The following is a 25,627-nucleotide window of genomic DNA, read 5'->3' on the forward strand; positions in this document are numbered from 1 at the left end:
TTCTTTTAATTTCTCAAAAGCATCAAGCTTATTCTCTAACCTCTGCTTCTAGCACATGCTTTCCCCTCGGCCAGTAACATTCTCTTCTGTCTTTTCTTGCTTGCCCTTTTCTTTCTTTCTTTTTTTTCCCCCAAGATAAGAGTCTTGCTCTGTCACCCAGGCTAGAGTGCAGTGGCACCATCTCGGTTCACTGAAACCTCTGCCTCCTGGGTTGAAGCAATTCTCCTGTCTCAGCCTCCTGAGTAGCTGGGATTACAGGCATCTACCACCATGCCCAGCTAATTTTTGTATTTTTAGTAGAGACAGGGTTTCACCATGTTGGCCAGGCTGGTCTTAAACTCCTGACCTTGTGATCTGCCTGACTCGGCCTCACAAAGCGCTGCGATTATAGGCGTGAGCCACTGTGTCTGGCCTTTTGCTTCCCTTAGGTCTTCGTTTAAATGAAAACTTCCTTCACTTCCTATGTTATGTGCGGTGCCTCTACTATTCGACCTCAAAGTATCCTACAGGACAGCACTTAAACTTGTCTAAGTTTCTGTTCCCCTGCTAGGCTGTAAGCTCCTTAGAGGCAGAGGTCATGTCTGTCTTCATAATCACTGTAATCCTCGCAGCCTACCACAGTACAGGTTCACAGCAGGTGCTGAATGAATATTTTTGGAATTAAGTTGGAATGAAATAACAAGTCATGTTATGTAGAAAGGAAACCAAAAAAGCATTTCCAAGCGAAATCTTTCAAGAAGTATAAGCCTCGCCACATTTGAAATACATAGGAGAGCTTCCTCTAAAATATTATAAGGCTCAAAATTGAGCAGAAGTGCCATATTGTTTTTTGAGATGGTATCTTGCTCTGTTGCCCAGGCTGTAGTGCAATGGCACAATCACAGCTCACTGCAGCCTCAAATTCCTGGGCTCAAGCAAGCTTCCTACCTCAGCCTCCTGAGTAGTTGAGACTACAGGCAAACACCATCATGCCTGGTTCATTTTCAAAAATTTTGTAGAGACAGGGTCTCACTATCTTGCCCAGGCTGGTCTCAAACTCCTGGGCTCAAGCAACCCTCCCACCTCAGCCTCCCAAAGTGCTAGGATTACAGAGGTAAGCCACCATGCCTGGCCAAGATGTGCCATATTCTCATTAAGTACAAACTTGATGCCAATTCTGGGTAAGAACCATGACTTCAAAAGCAGAGTGAGTGACAGTGTGTTCAGTATGTTTACACTTATTATTTCACAACCTATATTTCAAAGCCATTATTAAAATAAGGGTATCGCAGCAAAATTACATGGCTAGTGTAGCTCCCTGAATATTATCAGCTGGGCTAAATGAAACTCACAAGTGCCAGTGGCATAGGTGGGGAAAATAAAAGGAGAGTGAGACCATGAATGTGGAAGAGCATATAATAAAAAAAAAGCCAGGTGCCATGGCATGTGCCTGTAGTCCCAGCTACTCAAGAGGCTGAGGTGAGCGGATCACTTGAGCCAGGGGTTTGAGACCAGCCTGGGCAAAATGGGGACTCTACAAAAATTTGCAGGCTGTGGTGGCACATGACTGTAGTGTCAGCTAATCCAGAGGCTGAGGTAGGATGATCGCCTGAGGCTGGGAGGTGGAGGGTGCAGTGAGCCTAGATTATGCCACTCCACTCCAGCCTGGGTGACAGAGTGAGACCCTGAGAAAGGAAGAAAGGAAGGGAGGGAGGAAGGGGAAAGAAGGGAAGGGAAAGGGATGGGAAAGAAGAATTTGATATGGGGAAGAGTGCTAGAGCAACATCAGCAGCTTGTCTACCAAGTGCCACTGGGTGGCACCACTGTCCTTAGCTAGACACTACAGATAGGGACCCAGGATAGGGGACCATCAAGCTCTCTTGCAGAGGTTAGATGAAAGCTCAGAAGTCTATCTCCATTGTATTGGCACACAGATGCAAGTCACTATAGTTAAAGTTCTCTGCATATGTCTTCAACACAAGGATATGTCTTAAGGATGTTGTGTTTATCAGAGACTCCTGCAAGGTGAGTTTGTCAACATCGTTGCCTAGTCCAAAGGCTTCAGAATCAGTTCACTATTCTAAATGCAGATTTTCAGGAAAGTGAGAAATGGGACATGGGTACAGGATGGTCAGAATAACCTGGAAAGCTTTTTCAAGCTATTAGATTGAACCACATAAAATTCCCAATAGTAAAAAATCTGCTACATACAAAAAGAAAACAAGACAATTTCAAGTGGGTCAACCTAATATACATACATATAGAATCACTGGCTTATTGAGCCACTGTAATGATGAGAGTGCCATATTTCTCATTTGTTAGGGGGGGAAGATTGAGAACACACACACAGTTGGCATTTTACTTAGTCATGAAGAATGAACTGAGCAAAGAGATGGAAACAACAAAATATCTAAAAATAGGGAATGGATTAAACTCCAGTCATGCACCACATAGTAACGTTTCAGTCAACGACGGACTGCATATACAATGGTCCCATAAGAATATAATGGAGCTGAAAAATTCCTGTTACCTAGTGAAGTCACAGAACAACACATTATTCATGAAAATCTCTGATGAAGAAAAGAAATAACATAGCAAACCACCATGGACATATTGATATTTCTGAAAAGAATGATGCCTTTTCAAGCACCTCAGGCAGGTCCTTTGGGAGGCATTCTGGAAGAAGACACTGTTCTGAAAGGAGATGACAGCTGCATACATGTTACTGCCCTTGAAGACCTTCTAGTGGGACAAGATGTGGGAGTAAAAGACAGTGATACTGATGATCCTGACCCTGTGTAGGCCTGGGTAATATTTGTGATTGTGTCTTAGTTTTAACACAGAAGTTTAAAGAGAAAAAAAATCAATTTTAAAGATAGAAAAAAAGCTTACAGAATAAGGACATAAAGAAAAATATATTTTTATACAACTGTACAGTGTGCTTGTATTTTAAGCTAAATGTTACAAAAGAATCAAAAAGTCAAAAAAATTTAAAGTTTATAAACTAAAAAGGTTATAGTAAGCTAAGGTTAATTTATTACTGAAGAAATAAAAATATTTTGATAAATTTAGTATAGCATAAATATAGAGTATTTATAAAGTCTACAGTAGTATACAATAATGTCTTCGGCATTCACAGTCACTCACTACTCATTCACTGACTCACCCAGAGCAACTTCTAGTCCTGCATGCTCCCTTCATGGTAAGCACCCTATACAGCTGGACCATTTTTTAATCTTTTATACTTTTTTTACAGTACCTTTTCTATGTTCAGATATATTTACATACATAAATACTGAGCACTGTGTTACAACTGCCTACAGCATTCAATACAGTCACATGCTGTACAGGTTTGTAGCCTAAGAGCAATAGGCTGTGCCATACAGTCTTAGTGCATAGTAAGCTATACCATCTAGGTTTCTGTAAGTATACTCTAAAATCTTCACACTGATGAAATTGCCTAACAACCCATTTCTCAGAACATGTCCCTGTCATTAAGCAACCTATGACTATATAACTATATGTATTAAAACAGAAAACATGGCAAGAGGGTCACAAAAAAAGTAAGTGCTATGTAAGTATAAAAAAAGCAAAATGCAGGTCAGGTGAAGTGGCTCACACCTGCAAACCTACCACTTTGGGAGGCTGAGGTGTAGGGGATCCCTTGAGCTTAGGAGATCGAGACCAGCCTTGGCAACATGGCAAAAAACCCACCTCTACCAAAAAATACTTAAAAAATCAGCTGGGTGTGGTGGTGAGTGCCTGCAGTCCCAACTACTTGGGATGCTGAGGTGGGACAATCACTTGAGCCTGGGGAAGTCGAAGCTGCAGTGAGCCACGATCTTACAACTGCACTTTAGCCCAAGTGACAGAGAACCTATCTCAAAAAAAAAAAAAAAAAGGCAAAAAAGTACATAAAATAGATTGTGAAACCTGTCTTTTAGGGAAATCTCAACAGTTTGGTGGGTGAATGGATTTATATTCTCCATACAAAAAGTATGGAAGGGGCTGGATGCGGTGGCTCATGCCTATAATCCCAGGATTTTGGGAGGGTATGGCGGGTGGATCACGAGGTCAGGAGTTCTAGACAAGCCTGACCAACTTGGTGAAACCCAGTCTCTACTAAAAATACAAAAACTAGCCAGGTGTGGTGGCACATGCCTATAATCCCAGTTTAGGAGGCTGAGGCAGGAGAATCGCTTTAACTTGGGAGGCGGAGATTGCAGTGAGCCGAGATCATGCCACTACACGCCAGCCTGGGTGACAGAGCAAGACTCCGTCTCAAAAAAAAGGATGGGGTGGCTCATGCCTGTAATCCCAGCCACTCTGGGAGGCCGAGGCAGGCACATCACCTGAGGTCAGGAGTTCAAGACCAGCCTGCCCAATATGGTGAAACCCATCTCTACTAAAAATATAAAAAATTAGCCAGGCGTGGTGGCACGTGCCTATAATCCCAGCTACTCAGGAGGCTGAGTCGAGAGAATTGCTTGAACCTGGGAGATGGAGGTTGCAGTGAGCTGAGATCGCGAGATTGTACTACTGTACTCCAGCCTGGGTGACAGAGCAAGACTCCATCTCAAAAAAAAAAAAAAAACAGTATAGAAGGATATATACTAAAAATATCAGTAGTTGTTTCTGGGTAGGAAGATTACTGTACTTTATGTTTTCACCTACATACATTTTCTAAAATAAACATATATAATAATTTTGAATTCTGGAACCAAACAAAAAGACTTCAGTAGAAAAACAGGGAAATCCAAATAAACTCTATAGTTTAGTTAATAGTATCACACTAGTGTTACATAAAATGTTAACAGTAGGGGGAGTTGGGTGCCTATCACACAGGACCTCTGAACTATCTTAAATGTTCTGTAACCTATAATTATAAAACAGGCCAGGCACAGTGACTCACACTTGTAATCCCAGAACTTTGGGAAGCTGAGGTGGGAGGACTGCCTGAAGTCAGGAGTTTGAGACCAGCCTGGTCAATAAGGCAAAACCCTGTCTCACCAAAAATAAAAAATTAGCCAAGCGTGGCGGTGTACACCTGTATTCCCAGCTACTCAGGAGGCTGAGGCAGGAGAATCACTTGAATCCAGAAGGCAGTGGTTGCAGTGAGCTGCGATCATGCCACTGCACTCTGACTCCATCTCAAAAAAAAAAGTACGTGTGTGTGTGTGTATATGAACAAAACAATAAATACATATATAACAAAATAATAAGATCATATTTTAACAATCTAGAAGGCATGAAACTAAAACTTAAAAAAAATTCTAAACAAAAGAATCCATTTGGTTAAGTGGTCCCTACATAAAAATAAGAGTATGTTAGTATACAGCCTCTCTGGTAGTAAGTTACTATGCCCTTTTAAATTGCAGCACAGAGTTATAAAGGCAATTACATCATCTGGCCTCTCCTAAATATGAAAGTGACGTCACCCTACTGAGTACAGACTCACTGAAGTGGGAAACAAATGGTTAATTCTCTATTTTATTTGGTTTTATAAATTTCATTGCTAAAGAATAACAACCATAATAACATGTTGATTTAAGGAGGGAAGAAATTAAAAGTTAAGTATAGCCAGTAACAACCCTTTTCCTTCCAAATATTTTTTAAAATCTCGTCTCCCAAACCCAGGGCAGTTACAGGTGTATGTTCATGCAGTTGTTGAAGAAATACTCAGCAAGTATATACTATGCTCTGACCTTCTGGTGCTTACTATTCAACTGATAATGTTTTTGTTTATTTGTTTTAGGAAGGTAAGTTTTTATTTCTTTTTTTTAAATTGCATTTTAGGTTTTGGGGTACATGTGAAGAACATGCAAGATAGTTGCATAGGTACACACATGGCAGTGTGATGTGCTGCCTTCCTCCCCCTCACCTATATCTGGCATTTCTCCCCATGCTATCTCTCCCCAACTCCCCACACCCCACTCTCCCTCCCCTATTTCCCCCCAACAGACCCCAGTGTGTGATGCTCCCTTCCCTGTGTCCATGTGTTCTCATTGTTCAACACCCGCCTATGAGTGAGAACATGCGGTATTTCCTTTTCTGTTCTTGTGTCAGTTTGCTGAGAATGATGGTCTCCAGGTTCATCCACGTCCCTACAAAGGATACAAACTTATTGTTTTTGATGGCTGCATAATATTCCATGGTGTATATGTGCCACAGTTTCCCTGTCCAATCTATCATCGATGGGCATTTGGGTTGGTTCCAGGTCTTTGCTATTGTAAACAGTGCTGCAATGAACATTCGTGTGCATGTGTCCTTATAGTAGAACGATTTATAATCCTTTGGATATATACCCAGTAATGGGATTGCTGGGTCAAATGGAATTTCTATTTCTAGGTCCTTGAGGAATCGCCACACTGTCTTCCACAATGATTGAACTAATTTACACTCCCACCAACAGTGTAAAAGTATTCCTTTTTCTCCACATCCTCTCCAGCATCTGTTGTCTCCAGATTTTTTAATGATCGACATTCTAACTGGCATTAGATGGTATCTCAATATAGTTTTGATTTGCATTTCTCTAATGACCAGTGATGATGAACGTTTTTTCATATGTTTGTTGGCCACATGATAATGTTTTAAATGGACAGTAGACTAACACAGAGAGCTAGACATGTAGCTAGAATAGAAAAGAAAGGTCACACATGAGGTAATCCTCAACCCTATAATAATTGCCCAACCTGATAATCATAAATTTTTTAAAAGTTAGTCATAGTTACCCTCTGGAATTATCCAGTTATACCTGTTACTACTTAAGTATCAGCTGGCTTGCTTTGAAAATGAATGTTATTAAAAACTTCCTTCAAATATTGGGGCAAGGAAAGGTATGCAAAGCCAAAGGATGAAAGCGAGGTTCTGAAAGAATAGAAGAAAGAAAAATGCAGAGTTGAAAAGCATCAACTGAGAAACTAAAACATCTTGGTCAATTTCATCTACAGACTAGCCAGCTGTTACAAACAACACTGCTGTCTGGTTATAATAATACTCCAGCAAGTGTAAAGTTTGGAATAGGTTAGTTCCAATGTGGAACACAGCCAATGGAGGTTTCATTCCTTAAGTACTTAAAATGCGTCAGTATAAGGCACTTTTGCACAGTGCCAAAACAAAAACTCTAAGAACAGACTTTAAGAGAAGAGCCAGAGTACTAAAAAAGCCCAAGCAGAGCAAGAGTCTTTTTTCCCATCTCAATAAAATACTATTTAAGGAAGGAGAGTTATGTATCCCCATACAAAGGTCAGCCAAGAAATCTGCTGTAATCCTAACAGTGTTGGTATTTCCTACTAGTAGATATTGCCCATGTATCCCTAATGCATTTAGTTTCTGTTAAATCTGCAATGTAATGTACCTTTAAGATATCCTTTTGCAGCTATTTCTGTGATTATTTAAGATATATCACCTTTAAACTAGGCAGAAATTCAATCCTCCCTTAAGTATCTGCAACCAATGTGAATAGCAATAAAAGATAAGAAGGTAGATTGCTTTTTCATCAAAAGCAAAACTAAGGCCAATACAGAGGACGGTTTTGAAAACAAAACTGGTCTCTCTTCCCATACATCTTGAATTCTGACTGATGGCTATGTGACCGTGTCTTATAAGCCAGATTTTTTTTTTTTCTTTTAAGAATAAAATTGGCTCATACCTATAATCCCAGCACTTTGGGAGGCCGAAGTGGGCAGATGACCTAAGGTCAGGTGTTTGAGACCAGCCTGGCCAACATAATGAAACCCTACCTCTACTAAAAATACAAAAAATTAGCTGGGCGTGGTGGCAAGCAACTATAATCCCAGCTACTAGGGAGGCGGAGGCAAGAGAATTGCTTGAACCCAGGAGGCGGAGGTTGCAGTGAGCCAAGATCGCACCATTGCACTCCAGCCTGGGTGACAAAAGCAAAACTCCGTCTTGACTTAAAAAAAAAAAAGAGTAAGACAGGATTAATATCAAAATGCTTTCAAAAGCCCCATCTTATGGTCTTCAGAGCTGCTAATGCCTAAAAGTAGAAGGGAATGACATTGAGGTTCAGAGCCTTGTGCCAAGCCCAGACAGCATCCTGGTCTTTCAGCAGCAATGGGACAGTGCCAATAAGAGCAAGGAAAAAAAAAAACAGTCTGGCAACAACAGGACATGGCCCCAATCCTGGCCAAGAATCAAACTCAACAAAAATTGTAATAGTTTAGACTTACAGCCATGTCCAACCCTTTGAATGCAAGGACTTTTTGCTTATCTGTGGTGGGAGATATCATGAAAATTATGTACAAATCTTTAGTTTTAATTTTTTTTTAGCTCATGAGTTATCATTAGTGTTAGCATATTTTATGTGTAGCCCAAGACAATTCTTCCAGCATGGTCCAGGGAAACCAAAAGGTTAGACACCCATGGTTTAGAAGATCATTCCACAGAACAGTTTTATACAACTCAAACAGGTAACTGTTCAACTTAGATTTTAACTAAAGAGGTACAGGTCATCAGCAGAGTCCACAATTCTAAGATCTGTTTTTCTGTCCTAAACAAATTCCTACTCACTCCTCACAATGCAAAAGTAACATTTTCCCATGATTTCATGATTTTAGAATAAAATATTACAACATTAAAGACTGGACAAATAATATGACCTTAATGTTATAATTTGCTAGGAATGATGCAAAATTAGAGAAAAATAATTCTTTCGACCAAAGTCAGCTGCTTCAAAATGTGTTGCTTACATCTCACTGAAGTCATTAAGGTAACATGTAAGTGTTGTATAACTATAATCCCAACTTTGAAAAAGAAAGACAAATTCAGTTTTGACTCAATTTTGCAGATTTTCACTGGAGACTGTGATCATCAAATGAAATACTACAGACTTCTCAATATACTACTTAGCTTAAGAAATCCCATTGTCAGCCAGGCACAGTGGCTCACTCATGTAATCCTAACATTTTGGGAGACTGAGGAAGGCAAACTGCTTGAGCTCATGAGTTGGAAACCTGCATGGGCAACATGGCAAAACCCCATCTCTACAAAAAATACAAAAATTAACCAGAAATGGTGGCACACACTTGTGGTCCCAGTACTTAGGACGCTGATGTGGAAGGATCACTTGAGCCCAAAAGGTGGAGGTTGCAGTGAGCCGAGATCATACCACTGCACTCCACCCCGGGTCATGGAAGTAAAACCTTGTCACAAAAATAGAAGAGAAAGAGGGAGAGGAGGGGAAGGGAGGGGATCCCATAGTCTACAATTTGTTATTTAAATATGTCTCTTAAGTACAGACTAGATCTCAGATTCTCGGTTTTTAAAACTCAAGGTGTACTCTGGCTACAGACTGTAAGTTCACTGCCACTACTCCTCATCTTTGGTAATGTCGTAGTACAGCATCCACCTCCTCTTTTAAGCTGGCAGTGCCCTGAGCAAGGTGATCCTTCAAAGGGAGTGTAGGAAGACAGTTAACAGGCTTCCTTGGTGGAAGACAATTGGAAACAAGATTATAAGTAAGTACTTTATCCCTATGAGGCTAACAAACAAAACAAAACAAAAACTATGGTCTTTAGGGTTATAGGTTTTGTTTTATTTGTTTGGTTTTTTTTTTAAGGCAGAGTCTCATTCACCCAGGTTGGAGTTAAGTGGCAGGATCTCAGCTCACTGCAACCTCTGACCCTACCCCCTCCCCAGGATCAAGCAATTCTCCTGCCTCAGCCACCAGAGTAGCTGTAATTACAGGTGCCTGCCACCGTGCCCAGCTAATTTTTTATTTTTAGTATAGACAGAGTTTCACCACGTTTGCCCGGCTGGTCTCAAACTCATGACGTCAGGTGATCTGCCAGCCTTGGCCTCCCAAAGTGCTGGTATTATAGGCATGCGTCACCACGCCAGGCCACAGGTTTTTCAATAAAAAAGATCAGCTCTCTAAAACGTGTGTTAGGAATAAATCTTCCATTTTACTAAATGTTACCACTGCAATCATAGGCCAATCATTCCCTAGCAACATTTTATGTAACCAAACAACAACGGCATAGATGCAAGGTACCACAGAGATAAGACAGGGTTGAGGAACTATCCCACCACTAGAATGTTCTAAGTGTCAGAAGTGCCACCTATGTAAAAGCTCTTGTGCCTACTGCAGCTTGAGAGTGACCCCTACTAAGCTAGGATTCAAGACAGCTGGGAGGGCTGGTGAAAGTGTCAACTCCCCTATTTTGTACTCCTGGGACTGAAAATCATCAATCATTCAGTTCTAACCAAGTCCACAAAGAAATGCAAAGGTATGGCTGAGCTATAACGATGATGTTGGGGAAATCCATTTTAAACAGGAATAAAAAACAAGATGGGGGAGTCACCAATGAAAGTTTTCATTCTGCTACTGTCTCTTCTAAAACAGACTGTACTTTAAAGGATACCACCTGTAATGAAATAAATTCTTTGGGGGAATGGCCTGGTGGCTCAGGCTTGTAATCCCAGCACTTTGGAAGGTCAAGGCAGGTATATCACTTGAGACCAGGAGTTTGTGACCAGCCTGGCCAACATGGTGAAATCCCTTTTCTACTAAAAATACAAAAATGAGCCAGGTGTGGTGGCGCAGGCCTATAATCCCAGCTACTCAGGAGGCTGAGACAGGAGAATCGCTTGAACCCAGGAGACAGAGATTGCAATGAGCCAAGATTGTGCAACTGCATTCCAGCCTGGGCAACAGAGCGAGACTCTATCTCAAAAAAAAAAAGCGACTTTCCCACAAACATTTAAATACTTAATCTCTTGGTGATCAAGAGGATGTTAAAATTAAGTCAATGTGTATATAATTTTTTTAAAAACCTGCTTCCACATAAAAATCCTGGCCTTAATACTTTACACTAAAAACAAAATCTTATTAAAACAGTCCAAAATTTTCTGGGGAAAAGTTTAAGCTGTATAACATATTTAAGTCAGTCATTTTGCTTAAAAAATGTAATATGTAACTGTATTGGAATGAATATGCTAACGTATTTCTACTTGAAGGAAAAAAAAAAAAACTACATACCTTCCCATCTACAGATTGCTAGAATTCACCAATACTGTGTGCCTGAGACCTGCCTTTCCTAGTTTCCAAATTATGGAAACATTTTGCTTCACAGAAATTCTAACCTACTCCTATAAAAAGTCATTTGGGTACAGAGGGACTCCAATGCCTTCTAAAACCCTCTGGGTCTTACCTTGGTTCCTGATACTTTCTGAACCCCCAATACTCCACTAAAGACTTTAAACTATCCTAGACTAACCTTGCAATTGACCGTTGACCAAATTAGGAAAGTTTCCAAGGTTCCAGGTGAAGGAATACCATTATCCTAGGCCTGCTCTTCTCTTCTCTGCTGTTTGTCTGAAACATATTCATCTAACAATTGCTACAGCTACTTAACAATTGCTACAGCTACTTCCGCCCAGTTCTACTCTTCAGTAAAGTTGTGATTTTTCAACTATTCTTTGAAGCTGCTTCTCCACTTAGTATCTTCAGTGGTCATGTGAAGTATAGGATCTTTTACTTGGATTCATCCCATGTGGTATTAGTTCTAGTTCTTCTTTTTCTTCTTAAAGCCATGACTGAATTTTATGCTCATTCTCCAAGTTCCTGTCTCCTGACTGAAGGAAGTTTTCTGTTTTCAGTTCATTTGAAAAGGAGAAATTACTAACCCATTCTGAGCACAGCGAATTTTCACCATCTTAACAGTGGCAGCTATGCCTATTTCTCCAAGTTTTCTTTGAAAAAACATCATTCAGGTATCCCCAGGAGAGTTGGCTCTTCAAAACCATAACATTATTTATAGTATTAAAATACTTTAGGTCCACATCAAAGGTAATAAAAGAGTATACCTAAGAAAAAACAGAGGTCAGGCGTGGTGGCTCATGCCTATAATCCCAGCACTTTGGGAGGCCAAGACGGGCGGGTCACCTGAGATCAGGTGTTTGAGACCAGCCGGGCCAACATGGTGAAACCCCATCTCTACTAAAAATATGAAAAGTAGCCAGGCCTGGTGGTGTGCACCTGTAGTCCCAGCTACTTGGGAGGCTGAACCCAGGAGGTAGAGGTTGCAGTGAGCTGAGTTCGTGCCACTGCACTCCAGCCTGCTGGGCAACAGAGTGAGACTCCAAAAAAAAACAAAAGAAAGAAAGAAAAAGGAAAGGAAAGAAAGAGAAAGAGAGAGAAAAAAAGAAAAGAGAAAAAACACGTATTTCACCATACCTCCCCACTGCATTAACTTCATAACCACCACTAGAATCCACCACGAACATTTTCAATACCTCTCTAAAAGTTTAATCTCACATGCCCTCTCATTAAGCTCTATTCTGATTCCCTTTAAAATCTGCTGACTTGATAGCACCTAAAATCCTATGTACTGTGAAATCAATTCCAAAAACGCCTAAATGGCTTTGGAGAATAGGGACACTGTTTCAGTCGCCATAACAAAAACTTGAGTAGCTATGTTGGGCCTTCACATTAACACCATCAACTACCAGGTAGAATCCTCTTTTGTAAAATGTACTGTTGAATTCATGGAAAATAATAGGTAACAAAAAGCCTTCAACAAAAGTAAGGTATTTTCACCTCTAAGTCCTACAGCATAAACTCAAAGGCAGTTATAATGGGTCTTCAGCAAATGTAACAAATACTTCTAGATAACAAGAAAAAGTAGCATACATACATACATGCCCAAATCGAACTTGATTCTTTGACACAGTTCTCCTAATAATCAATTTGATAAACTACAAGCTGAGATACTATAGGAAAAGGTTAATGTTGCTACAGATACCTGGATATTCTTTACTTTTATAAATTATAAAAGAATACAACTACACACGCCTTTACCAAAAACTAGTCACAGCAGTTGGTTTTTCTTTGAACAAAAATAACCATTCAGGTTCAGTTTTTAATTCTTCATTAAAATCAAACTCCACCCAAAAAAGCGTCCTAATGATATTTTAATATATTGCACACTTTTACATCATCACTGGTAACTACAATGTAAATAACATGTTCATAGTTCAGAACAGAACTGAACTGATTCAACATTAAAGACTTTAAAATTCCTTGGTTACTTACTTTGGTGACCATTACGTTTTTTAAAATTATAGTTTGTCCTAGAAACCAGTTATTTTAACTAAAACACTATATTTACATGGCACAATGTTGGTCTTTTCCCACCAGATGTCAGATGTCTTTTTCACTTACTTAGAGTTACTGATCCTGCAAGATGCTCACAATATAATGGTGAGTTAAAGAAGCAAGTTACAAATCAGTATATACAGTAAAAACCCATTTTTGTAGAAAGATGATTTATATGTATGTGCACATGTGCATGCAAGTGTCCATACATATAAGCACAAGCATATACACCAAAAAGTTAACAATGAACATCTCTGGATATGAAATTACTGCTTTTATTCTTTTCGATACTTACATTTTTGGTGTCAAAAATTTAGAAAATACAAATACTACTTCATCAATGGGAGAAAACATCATTTTTTAATAACTGGAGTGTTCTCTCAGTACAAGGCATTAATTACATTTCTAGGAGAGTGTTGTTGAATGAAGGAATCATATTATAAGCATCCTCCAGTATGCAAATGTTTCATATTAGTAATATGTATACCTATCAAACAGTAATTGTAAATTGTAACATATAGAATTGTACAAGGAAAAAGTAAAACTAGACTGCCTTCCTCTAATGCCACTCCCTTCTCCTCCAGGAATAATTACTCTTGATGTGTACCAATCAGATTGTTTTGTACTACCCATACATATGACGAGTTTATTTATTTTTAGATAAGTGGAATCATGGTATACAACTGTTCTTTGACTCCCTCTGCCTCTCTTCCCCTGCTTAACAGCATACTTTGGAACTCCTATGGCAGTGTATATAGTTGTAGTTCTATCCAAGAAGCTTTTCTTCTTTTTAATAGCTTAATGGTATTCCACAGTATAAACTATCATTCTTTAAATCATGCCCCTAATAATGGATATTTAGCATACTGCCAAATTTTCACAGTTATAAACAGTTTCACTGCAGTGAAACCTTATACATAGTTTTATACACAGGTGATACGCCCCAAGAATTGTTTGCTAATAAAATTTTTGGGTCAAAATATATGCACATTTAAAATGAGATAATTGCAGTATTCTTCAGCAAAGAGTTATATGTGTGCACTCTCAATAACAGTGTATAAGAGTGCCTATTTGTTAAAAGTGGATATTAAGGAACTTCTACCAATCTGTCTGATGAAAAATGGTTTGCATTTCCCTAATAACCAGAGTGAATTTGAAAATCTTTTCTTTTTTATTCACCACTACTTCTTTTCCTGGGAAATGCCCATGTATAATCTTCTGCCACTTTTTGCTTTTTTTAGTGGGTACCTTTCTCTTATTGATCTGTAGGAGTTCTTTATATATTATGGATACTATGCAGTAGAAACCCTTTTGTCTAATGTGATTTGGAACAATCAGTTACATAATTTAAAAGGTGAATTTCAGGTAAATGATCATAAAAAAATATGCATGGCAAACACTGCATCTTCATTTCATCAGTGGTATATATACACTCATTCACCAAACTTCTTTGTGTATGTGGTTTCGGTTTATTTCTTTTGGGAGGGCTTTTTTGTTTGTTTTTTGTTTTTGAGACAGGGTTTTGCTCTGTTGCCCAGGCTGGAATGCAGTGGTGTGATCTTATCTCGCTGCAACCTCTGCCTCCCAGGTGCAAGCTATTCTCCCACCTCAGCCTCCCAAGTAGCTGGGACTACAGGTGTGCATTACCATGCCTGGCTTTGTTTTTTGGAGATAGAGTCTCACTCTGTCACCCAGGGTGGAATGCAGTGACGTTGAGTTATCATGGTTCACTGCAACCTCCATCTACTGAGCTCAAGCAATCCTTCCTCCTCAGCCTCCCCAGTAGCTGGAACAACAGGCACATGCCACCGTGCCCAATTAATTTTTTGTATTTTTTGGGCTGGGTGCAGTGGCTCACATCTGTAATCCCAGCACTTTGGGAGGCCGAGGTGGGTGGATCATTTGAGGTCAGGCATTCAAGACCAGCCTGGCCAATATGGTGAAACCTCATCTCTATTAAAAATACAAAAATTAGCCAGGCGTGGTGGTAGGTGCCTATAATGCCAGCTACTCGGGAGGCTGAGGCAGGAGACTTGCTCAAATCCATGAGGCAGAGGTTGTAGGTGAGCCGAGATCATCCCATGCACTCCAACCTGGGCAAGAGCGTGAGACTCCAACTCAAAAATAATTTTTTGTATTTTTTGTAGAGATGGGGTTTCACCATGTTGCCCAGGCTGGTCTCAAACGCCTGGCCTCAAGAGATCTTCGTGCCTTGGCCTTCCAAAGTGCTGGGATTATAGGGGTGAGCCACTGTACCTGACCTGGGTTTGTTGTTTTGTTTTGTTTTCATTTAAAGACAGGATCTCACTCTGTCTCCCAGAGTGGAGTGCAGCGATGTGATCATGACTCACTGCAACCTTGAAGTCCTGGCCTCAACTCATCCTCCTGTCTCAGCCTCCTAAGTAACTGGGACCATAGGCGTGTGCTACCATGCCCGGCTGGGTTTTTCTTTTGTTTGTTTGTTTTGTTTTGTTTTGAGACAGGATCTTGCTACATTGCTCAGGCTGGTCTTGAACTGGCTTTAAACAATCCTCCTGCCTTAGCTCCCCAAAATGTTGGGATTACAGGCATGAGCCACCATTCCAACCTCAAATTTTCTATATGGGGCCAAGAGGCCAAGACCTTTTTCTCTAACTCCTGGCCCACTGATTTTAAAGAAATTTAAATTACATTGGTTAGGCACAGTGGCTCATGCCTATAATCCCAGCACTTTGGGAGGCCGAGGTAGGCAGATCAACTGAGGTCGGGAGTTCGAAAGCAGCCTAACCAACATGGAGAAACCCCGTCTCTAATAAAAATACAAAATTAGCCGGCGTGGTAGCATGTGCCTGTAATCCCAGCTACTCGGGAGGCTGAGACAAGAGAATCACTTGAACCCAGGAGGTGGAGGTTGAGGTAAGCTGAGATCATGCCATTGCACTTCAGCCTGGGCACCAACAAGAGCAATACTCAATCTCAAAAAATAAAAAATAAAAAGAAAGAAATTCAAATTAAATGTTTAAGGTAAAACTTTGCCGAGCACAGTGGCTCACACCTGTAATCCCAGCACTTTGGGAGGCCGTGGTGGGTGGATTACAAGGTCAGGAGTTCGAGACCAGCCTGGCCAACACAGTGAAACCCTGTCTCTACTAAAAAAAAAAAACAAAAATTAGACAGGCATGGTGGCAGGTACCTGTAGTCCCAGCTACTTGGGAGGCTGAGGTAGGAACATCACTTGAACCCAGGAGGCAGAGGTTGTAGTGAGCCGAGATTGCCCCACTGCACTCTAGCCTAGGAAATAGAGGGAGACTCCATCTCAAAAAAAAAAAAAAAAAAAACCCAACGTAAAAGACATCTGAAAAGTAATGTGAATATAAAACCTTTTGAAATTTTTGTATTTTTTCAAGACAGCTTGCATAGTTATCTTAATCTAACTGGACAGTATTTTCTTTTAAGCAACTTGCTATCATTAACTCTTCTCAAAACAATTTGCTTTATCATAATGAATCTAAAGTAACCATCACTCAGCTTTAACAATTATCCATATGTGCTGAATTGTGTTTCTTCCATACTACCCACAACCCACCTCCATCCCTCACCCCTTGTATAATATGAAGCAAATTCCAGACATCATATTATTTCATTTGTAAATTTTCAGTAAAAAGAACTCCAATTTCCCCCACTCATACTACATCGGGTTACAAAATATTAAACAAATGACATTTTAAAAGCAAATACAACCAGGCCAGGCACGGTGACTCACGCCTGTAATCCCAGCACTTTAGGAGGCGGAAGTGGGTGGATCACTTGAAGTCAGGAGTTCAAGACCAGCCTGGCCAACATAGCGAAACCCCATCTCTACTAAAAATACAAAAAAATAGCTGGGCATGGTGGCAGGCTCCCGAAATCCCAGCTATTTGGGAGACCGAGGCAGGAGAATGACTTGAACCCAGGAGGTGGAGGTTGCAGTGAGCCAAGATCGCACCACTGCACTACAGCCTGGGTGATAAGAGTGAAATTCCATCTCAAAAAAAAAAAAAATACAACCAACATATACAGGTTTGGTAATTAAAAAAAAAAACAAACATCTACTGTGGTAGGTACACAAGCATACTGGAGTACTGGAGATCCAACTAATAGCAACCATATTAGTTGGAGAACCAACTAATAGCAAGTATTCAGTGTACACTGTATTTTACAATGGAAATAAAAATTATTCAAGGTGGTGAGTCAATTAAGTGTAGATCAATTAAAGCTTCTACTGTATATGTAAAAGCTTTTTTTTTGAGACAGGCTGTATCACCCAGGCCGGAGTACAGTGGTGCAATCATAGCTCACTGCAGCCTCGACCTCCCAGGCTCAAGGGATTTTCCCACTTCAGCCTCTGGAGTAGCAAGTACTACAGGCACATGCCACCATGCCTGGCTTTTTTTTTTTTTTTTTTTTGGTAGAAACAGGGTCTCACTATGTTGCCCAGGTTGGTCCCAAATTCCTGGGCTCAAGCAATCTTCCCACTTTAGCCTCCCAAAGTGCTGGAATTATAGGGGTAAGCCACAACGCCCGGCCATCACTTGTCTTTTTAACTGGGTTATGATGTATTTTGCTTTCCAGAAGTTTTTATTTTAATATATACTTAGATTTTTTTTAATATTCTTAAATTATTTTGTGTATGATGAGAGACAGAGATTTATTACTTTCTAAAAACAAAGCCACCTCTCTTTACTCAATTTTCATTTTCAACATCACACTTAGAGCATTTAAAAGAACTAAAGTGTCAAATTCTTAGTTATAAAAAAGGAAGTTGTATAAACAAAATAATAAACCAACAGTCTAAGTTCAGTTTGATAGGCTCTTACTACTTAAAGATCACATGGCAGTTTCAGGAGCAAAAACACTTACCATGCCTGGCTCTCTCATTACCACTATGGCTCACAACAGGATCTCCAAAAGACATCACAGACTGCATAGTCTATCTGCAGCTTACTGGTGGCCACACTTGCAAATTTACATTTACATTTAAATAACCCATACTTAACAACAAAATCAACCATCTCCAATTCTCTATGCATTCCTTATTGCTACTCCTAGACCACAGTGCTTTGGAGACTTAGTAAAGAAAATGAATGCACTCTCCTGAATCATAATATCGCCTGAAACTATAACCAGAAAGTATAAAAAGTCAGGGTAGTTTGTTAAATTTTGTTTGTGCGCGCATGTGTGAGCGCACATGCATACATGGAATCAACAATTTACAAGGTTACCTTATCTTTGGAGTCGGCAAACTTTTTCTGTAAAGGTCCAGAGAGTAAATTGGCCTCACAGGCCACAAGGTCTCTGTTTCTGCTCTAATGTTGTATTGTGAATGTAGCCAGCCATACATAAATGAATGGATGTGGCTATATTCCAAGAGAAGTTTATTTACAAAAACAGGTGGTGGGCAGGATTTGGCCACAGGCAGTATTTTGCCAGCCCCTGCCTTATACCAATGTTTTCTCTTTTTCAAATAAGAATCTACTTCCCTCATTGCACACATATTTGAGTAAATATAGTAACACTGAAGGGAGAAATAATTTCAGTACTGCTTTACAGAAATGAATATTCTCAAAACTAATCACTAACCTTTTCCTATAAGTCCTTCTCATATGAGCACATACATTTTTGAAAATATAAACTGTAAGCATAACCTTGAACCTAATGTTTATTTCAAAAGACAGTTTTGAATGTTATGTAGCTGCTATAAAAGGAATAATGCAGTCTAGACAGTCCAATACAATGATCTTTTATTCATTACTCTCATAATCAACAGTGAGTAGAAAAGTCTGCTCAATACATGGTCGTGACTCAGAACTTCACTACTCAAAATGTAGAAGTAGACTTTCAAAGTACATTTAAATGAGAATACAAATTTGTTCTTTGGATTACTTACCAAAATCCTTGATGAAAAATAATACAGTTGTGCCAAAATATTTTTAATTTAGAAAGTGAAACCAAGAACCTCTTTTGCATATTGTGCATCTATTTAATTTTAAATACAAATTTTAATGTTGCATTTGACAGCCTGGTGAGGTAGACATTATATTTTTAAGGCAGCCATTTTAATATAGGGAGTGCATGTGCGAATATGTATTAACACTCTAATCCATCAAGACCACTTGTTCACAGAATATATTTGAGCTCTAAAACTGTTGAAAGAAAATGCTCAAATAGCTTATAGAAATAATGGATGTTATTCAGAACAGAAAGGAATAAAATTAAATAAGAAAAGTTCCTAAGATTTCTTGACACCAAAAGCACAGCCCATAGAGAAAAAATAATAAACTGGACCTCATCCAAATTAAAGCCTTTTTCCTGTGAAATTCCCTGTGAAGAGGTTGGAAAGAGAAGCTACAGACTGGGAGAATATATTTTCAAACCACTGCCTGACAAATGATTAGTGTAGAAAATAAAGAACTCTTAAAACTTACCAGGTTAAAAAAAATACAAATAGAAAATGGACAAAAGATATGAACCAACTTTTCACTGAAGAAGATAGAGATAGCAAATAAACACATGGAAAGAGGATCAACATCATGTGCCATCAGAAAAATACAAATTAAAACTAGGAGGAAATATCACTACACACCTATCAGAATAGCTAAAATAAAAAATAGTAACACCACCAAATGTTGACAAGGATGAGGAATATTCACACATTGCTGGTGGGAATGTAAAATGGTCCAGCCATTCTGGAAAACGGATTCGCAGTTCCTTAGAAAACTAAACATGCAAGTGCTATACCACCCCAAGAGGTACACTCTTGGGCATTTATTCAAGAGAAATAGAAATTCGTGTTCACACAAAATCCTGTAAACAATTGTTCATATGAGTTTTATTCATAATAGGCAATAAATAAATAAATAAATAAAACAAATAACAAAAACCCTGGAAACATCAGATGCCCTTCAACAGGTGACTGGTTAAAGAAAATGCAGGACATCCATATCATGGAATACTACTCAGCAATGGAAAGGAACGAGCTATTGATAACGGGTACATTCCCTGCATTAATCTCCAGGGAATTATGCTGAGTGAAATAAAGCCAGTCTTAAAAGGTTATATGCTGTGTGATTCCATTTATATAAGCATTTTTGAAATGACAAAATTATAGACATGGAAAACAGATCAGTGGTTGCCTGGAGTCAGGGAGGAAGGGAGATGACTACATCTATAAAAGGACAACAAAAAGGATCCTTGTGGTGATGCAATTGTTCTGTATCTTGACTGTGGTGGTGCTTATATGAATCTACATGTGATAACATTATGTAGAACTAAATACACACATGCAGATGACTGCATTAAAACTGACGAAATCTGAATATCTGAGTAAGGTTGATAGATTGTATCCAAGCCAATTTTGTAGCTGTGATGTTACACTATACTTATGCATGAGGTTACTATTGGGGAAAATTAGAGAAAGTGTATTATTTCTTACAACTGTATGTGAATCTACAACTACCTCAAAATAAAAAGTTAAAAGGGAAAGAAAGGGCACATAAGACCAGCCAGTGGTAGAAGTGGAAAAAAACAAAGCTTTTATTTTTGCTAAAGGTTCAGCAATTGAAAGTGAAAAGATGAAGAAAAAAGTAATGTTAAAGAATCCACAGGTTACAATTAATAGAGTCATCTCTTCCTTCCCAATGGATCCTTAACTTCTCCAGAATTTTGTCTGTCTTTGATTTGACTGTTGTTTTTAATAAAAGTAAACTGCATGTACATCTGTCTCTCCACATGCCCCACAACCATCTCCATCAGCCCAAAGTATAAACTCATAGGGTAAGGTTTGTCTTCTTAACCATCATGTCCTGAGGGCCTGGCATAAAAGAAGTGACAGATGAAGGAACAAGACAGTTGAATGATTAATAAATAAATGAGCTGCCCTCATATTCTTTTAAAGTCCCTAGCCAATTACAGTTGTTACGCAGTATATACACATTCCCTTATAAATTTCTAAAGGCCATGGATGTTTAAAAAATAGTGTGATATAACACACATTTCACTTGCAAGCAGAAATTAACATAATACCCAACATTTGTAAAATGCTTCTGAGTTTGCCGGGCACAGTGGCTCACGCCTGTAATCCTAGCACTTTGGAAGGCTGAGGTGGGTGGATCACCTGAGGTCAGAGTTCAAGACCAGCCTGGCCAAAATGGTGAAACCTCATCTTAAAAAAAAAAAAAAAGTAAAATGCTTCTGAGTTTATAGACTTTCACATATAGTAATTAATTTAATCAGGATAAATTAAGAACTAAGCATACCTAAATTGAAACCACTACACACAAACCTTTGAGAAAAACATTCTAGTCAACTGGTATAACCGGATATATGACAGCCTTAATGCAAATTGCACTGTGTGTGTGTATACATATATACACATATATGTGTCATATATATAAGAATATATCATTCAAATTAGGGAAACTGTGGATTATTTCAACAACCACAAAGACACTTATTTTACAGAGGCAAAAACTAAGAGAGGTGAAGTGACTTGTTCAAAGTTATATATCTAGCTAGAGCTGGGTCTAGAACCTGAGCCTCTCCAGAGTTCCAATTCATTTCTCTTGTCATTGAATTGGACAGGACTCTAGAAATATCTTTATTTTTTTTTTTAGATGGAGTTTCGCTCTTGTTACCCAGTCTGGAGTGCAATGGCACGATCTTGGCTCACCACAACCTCCGCCTCCTGGGTTCAAGCAATTCTCCTGCCTCAGCCTCCCGAGTAGCTGGGACTACAGGCGCGCACCACCATGCCCAGCTAATTTTTGTATTTTTAGTAGAGACGGGGTTTCACCTTGTTGACCAGGATGGTCTCGATCTCTTGACCTCCTGATCCACCCGCCTCGGCCTCCCAAAGTGCTGGGATTATAGGCGTGAGCCACCGCGCCTTGTGTTTTTTTTTTTTTTTTTTTAACTAGGGGATTTTCAAAAAAAAAAAATAAATAAATAAATACACAAAACGGAATTTACTTGAGCTTTCAATTGCTGTATTACATCTTCCATGGATTTTTAGTTATCAAATTACTTCTTATAACAGGACAATAAGCTACTTTATTCTAAGGTACAAGTATACTGACAGTTTAATATTTCATCCGCCACCTAAATGGGAGACAGTGTTACTTCTAACAGGAGTCTTACATGTCTTACACTTTAGCAGTTTCGATCAAAAGATTAGTTATTTTACAATTTAAGGCAGAGGCCTTACACTATTAAAATCTTGATATGTTCATTGGCAGGCAGTACCATCATTGAATCTCCTGCTGCTTTACATATCAAGAACATTTAAAAGTCTTTCTTATTAGAGCAACATAAAAGAAACACTAAAGTGACAAGCAACTATGAGAAATAGGCTTTAATCAGGTTAAATTTGCATTATGCAGCCTGCATGAATTTAGAGGTCCTAGAATCAGAACACTAGAAGGAACCCTAGTTATGCTCTAGTTCAACAGACTGATTTTTGCAGAAGAGAAAACTGAAGCGCTGAGACATTAACTAATAAAGCAGAGGAAACTGAAGCGCTGAGACCATTAACTAATAAAGCAAACCGCTTACTTTTCCAAAGAGATTCATTTCAGTTCCATTTTACTCTTATTTTGCATTTCACTGTTGTTTCTCGGGGCAATGACTGACCTTTTTTAGGTGAAAAGAGCGAATAGAGCTAATGAATTTCAAGAGGGTGAAAAAAATGCCTTTGAAGGAGGAGATGCTGGAGTGAAGAGGAGAAATGACGTCTTATTTAAAATATGTAACCCCTTGATGGGGTTAAACAATGAATCATATTCTCCTAGATTTTTCTGTGTCGTTAGACATCAGCCACAGTTCTTTTGGGCACTCAAACGAGAGGAAGAGGAAGTGAATAAAGCTCATGCTAAATATATAGCACCCACTGAAGGCAAGGATGTAGACAGAGAGAATGGGGTAAGGAAGGAAAGCATGCTTCACCAGGATCCAGACGTGTGCTAACATACCTAAACCTACGTTAGCAAGGAAGATATCCGAAGCAAAGAAGATATCGTAAGCAAGGGCATTCCTCAAATTCGAGAGGGCGGATGCTTCTAGGGCCAGAAAGACTCCCTGGCCCTCAGTTACAGAGCGACTGGGAGGGTACAAAATGGAGTTGAGGTTTAGGGGCACCCTAAAGGTCGTTTGGAGGTCTAGCAAACATTTGGTGGTCTCTTCCGGAAAGGGCCGTGGCAAAGCCTAGTACCCCGATCAGGAAGATGACTTCTGGCCCTCAGGGTGGGGTGAGCGGCAGTAAGAGGAAGGCTGGGGTCCCGAGGAGCCCAGACTCCATCACAGGAGCAGATACAGTGACCTCGGGAATCTTCCAAGCCCCCGGGAGGCGAGCGGATCGATCGCCCTGGCTCAAGAAAAAAACCGAGCCGATTCCGGGAACTGGAATGCCCACCCAACCTACTCCCGGCTCAGGTGAGGTACGCCAGGCCCCCCTGGAGATGGGGCCCTGGTACCGACAGGACAGGGATTCTGGGGCCGCAGCCTCCCCAGCCAGGGATACTCACCGGAGGGGCTGCCCACCACGTCTTCGCAGCCGGCACTCGGGAAGCTAGCAAAAAAGAGCCGCGTGCCCGCTAGCGCTGGGACGAGGAGGAGCCCGCCGCGGAGGCCGGAGAAAAAGCCGCAGCGCCGGGCGCGCACCCAGACAGACAGCCAACGGAGGCGGGGCGCGGCGCGAGCCCGGAAAAGACGCGCCCGGAGGGGCGGGCGGAGCGGGGGCGCGCGGTGGTGTGGCAGAGCCAGCCGAATCGCGGGCGGTTGACGGCTCGGCCCACCCACGCGCCCGCCCCCGCTCGCCCGGGACGTCAGCCGAAAAGGCGGAGCCGAGCGGGCTTCCCCGGGCGCGGGAGGGGCTCTGCGGGGAAGGCCGGGCGGCTAACGGCTCGCCTCAAGTTGTTTCTCCGGCTGGCGAGCCGCTTCTGTCAGGCTCGCTGTTGGTGTGGTTGTTTCGGAAGGTCCTTGCGCCTAATTGAGGTGAGGCGCAGGACTGCCCCACGCCCTTACCTGCGGCTTGCTTCGCAGAACTCCACCCCTCGAGTGGATGAAAGTTCCCCTGGAGTCATCTTCCAGCTGCCCTCAAAAGATACTCCTGTTTGGATTTCACTGCTCCTCGTTTAGAGAGCTATCTTAACGCTGACTAAAAGCATCTTGCTCCTCTAAGCCTGAGCTAATGCCTCTCATCCATCTATCTTGCCTTTCACTGTGTTAAGATCTCCACTCTCTCCCACTAGTGAAATATCACAGGGACGCAGGATTTTCACGTTTTCTTCCATTTCCACGATGGTTTCATGGCAAAATAGCCCCCAACTGATAAGGAAAAGTCACCGCAGCTTTGTGACACCTTACTGGCCCTGATCATAGCTTATAAGCCAGTCATACGAATGTTGTTACAACAGATGCAAGAAATTGCCATTAAACATAAAATTCCAGCGAACTGAGGACTTCAAGGGACAGACCATAGTTGCTAATGAACCCTGATAAACTGCCAAGAATATATCACCCAAAAAAATAAATCTCAAGTATTCTTCCAGTTCCCTGATGCGTAATGGCTAGCTAGCTTCCTGTTCCTGATGGTAATTGACATTTCACTTCACTTGCTGATTTCCATTTTCCCATAGAATTACCAGTTGTGCGTGTATACACACACACACACACACACACAATGCCTTACCACCTGAGATTACAGGCTAGAGTAGTTCATAAACTTCAATGTGCATCACAATTTTCTGGAGTGCTTGTTAAAATGTGGGTTCCTTGAACTACAACCCCCAGATATTTTGATTCTGATCTGTGTAGGGATAAGAAATTTGAATTTTTTAATAAGCAGCCCAGGTGACACTACAAGTGGTTAGCTGAGACCACAGAGCTACAGTTTTTGTGTGTTACTACTCTAAAGCCGTATTACCAATTCAATTTCCAACAGACCCACCCACTTACATTATAATATACCTATAAATATTGCTAAGACAGTCATGTAGCTTCCTTTTTCAAGATTGACCTAGAAAGTTCAGTACTTCAAACAATGAGTTTGTCATGTTTGTTTTATGAAATCTTGTTTTATACCAGCAATAAGCAATCATTTGTCAGATATATAATTCACTGGGTAACTATGATGTGCAGAGCACTGTCACTTATAGTTGGGTTAACACAAATGAAATTGAAGAAACGACTATCCCTGCTCTCAACGAAGTTAGTGTCTAGTTGTGGAATTAAAATATAGACATAATACAAACCCAGTGTAGCACGTAAATCAATGTGTTGGATGAAGATGAAAAAGAACTTGTAATTAAAGAGTACTTTTGCCAGTTTCCTTTATTATCAGTCTCTTAGCCCAGACATTTTCAATTAGGTAATTTCCTCTGAACAGTCTTCAGCTTACTGAAATTTCTCCACCTCTACAAGTTATAAAGGAAAGAATTCACTATGGCCTGAAACTATCCACTTTTTGGTATAAGAATGTGTGTATGATATGCATATAGATATATTTCTCAGACCAAG

The 25,627-nt window shown here is 40.2% G+C and overlaps 1 protein-coding gene across 19 annotated transcripts in view; it reads right to left on the reverse strand.

The window, feature by feature from the left end:
- Window positions 1-23,787, reverse strand: part of ACSL4 (acyl-CoA synthetase long chain family member 4) — an 87,827-nt gene extending 64,040 nt beyond the window's left edge. For all 19 annotated transcript variants that reach the window (XM_035289504.3, XM_035289502.3, XM_078362125.1 and 16 more), the window contains exon 1: window positions 23,635-23,787. The gene's annotated coding sequence lies outside the window, so the exon portion shown is untranslated. The remainder of the gene's footprint in view (window positions 1-23,634) is intronic.
- Window positions 23,788-25,627: the final 1,840 nt, after the last annotated feature.

Source organism: Callithrix jacchus, chromosome X (assembly GCF_049354715.1).
Source record: "Callithrix jacchus isolate 240 chromosome X, calJac240_pri, whole genome shotgun sequence".
NCBI classification, from domain to species: domain Eukaryota; kingdom Metazoa; phylum Chordata; class Mammalia; order Primates; family Cebidae; genus Callithrix; species Callithrix jacchus.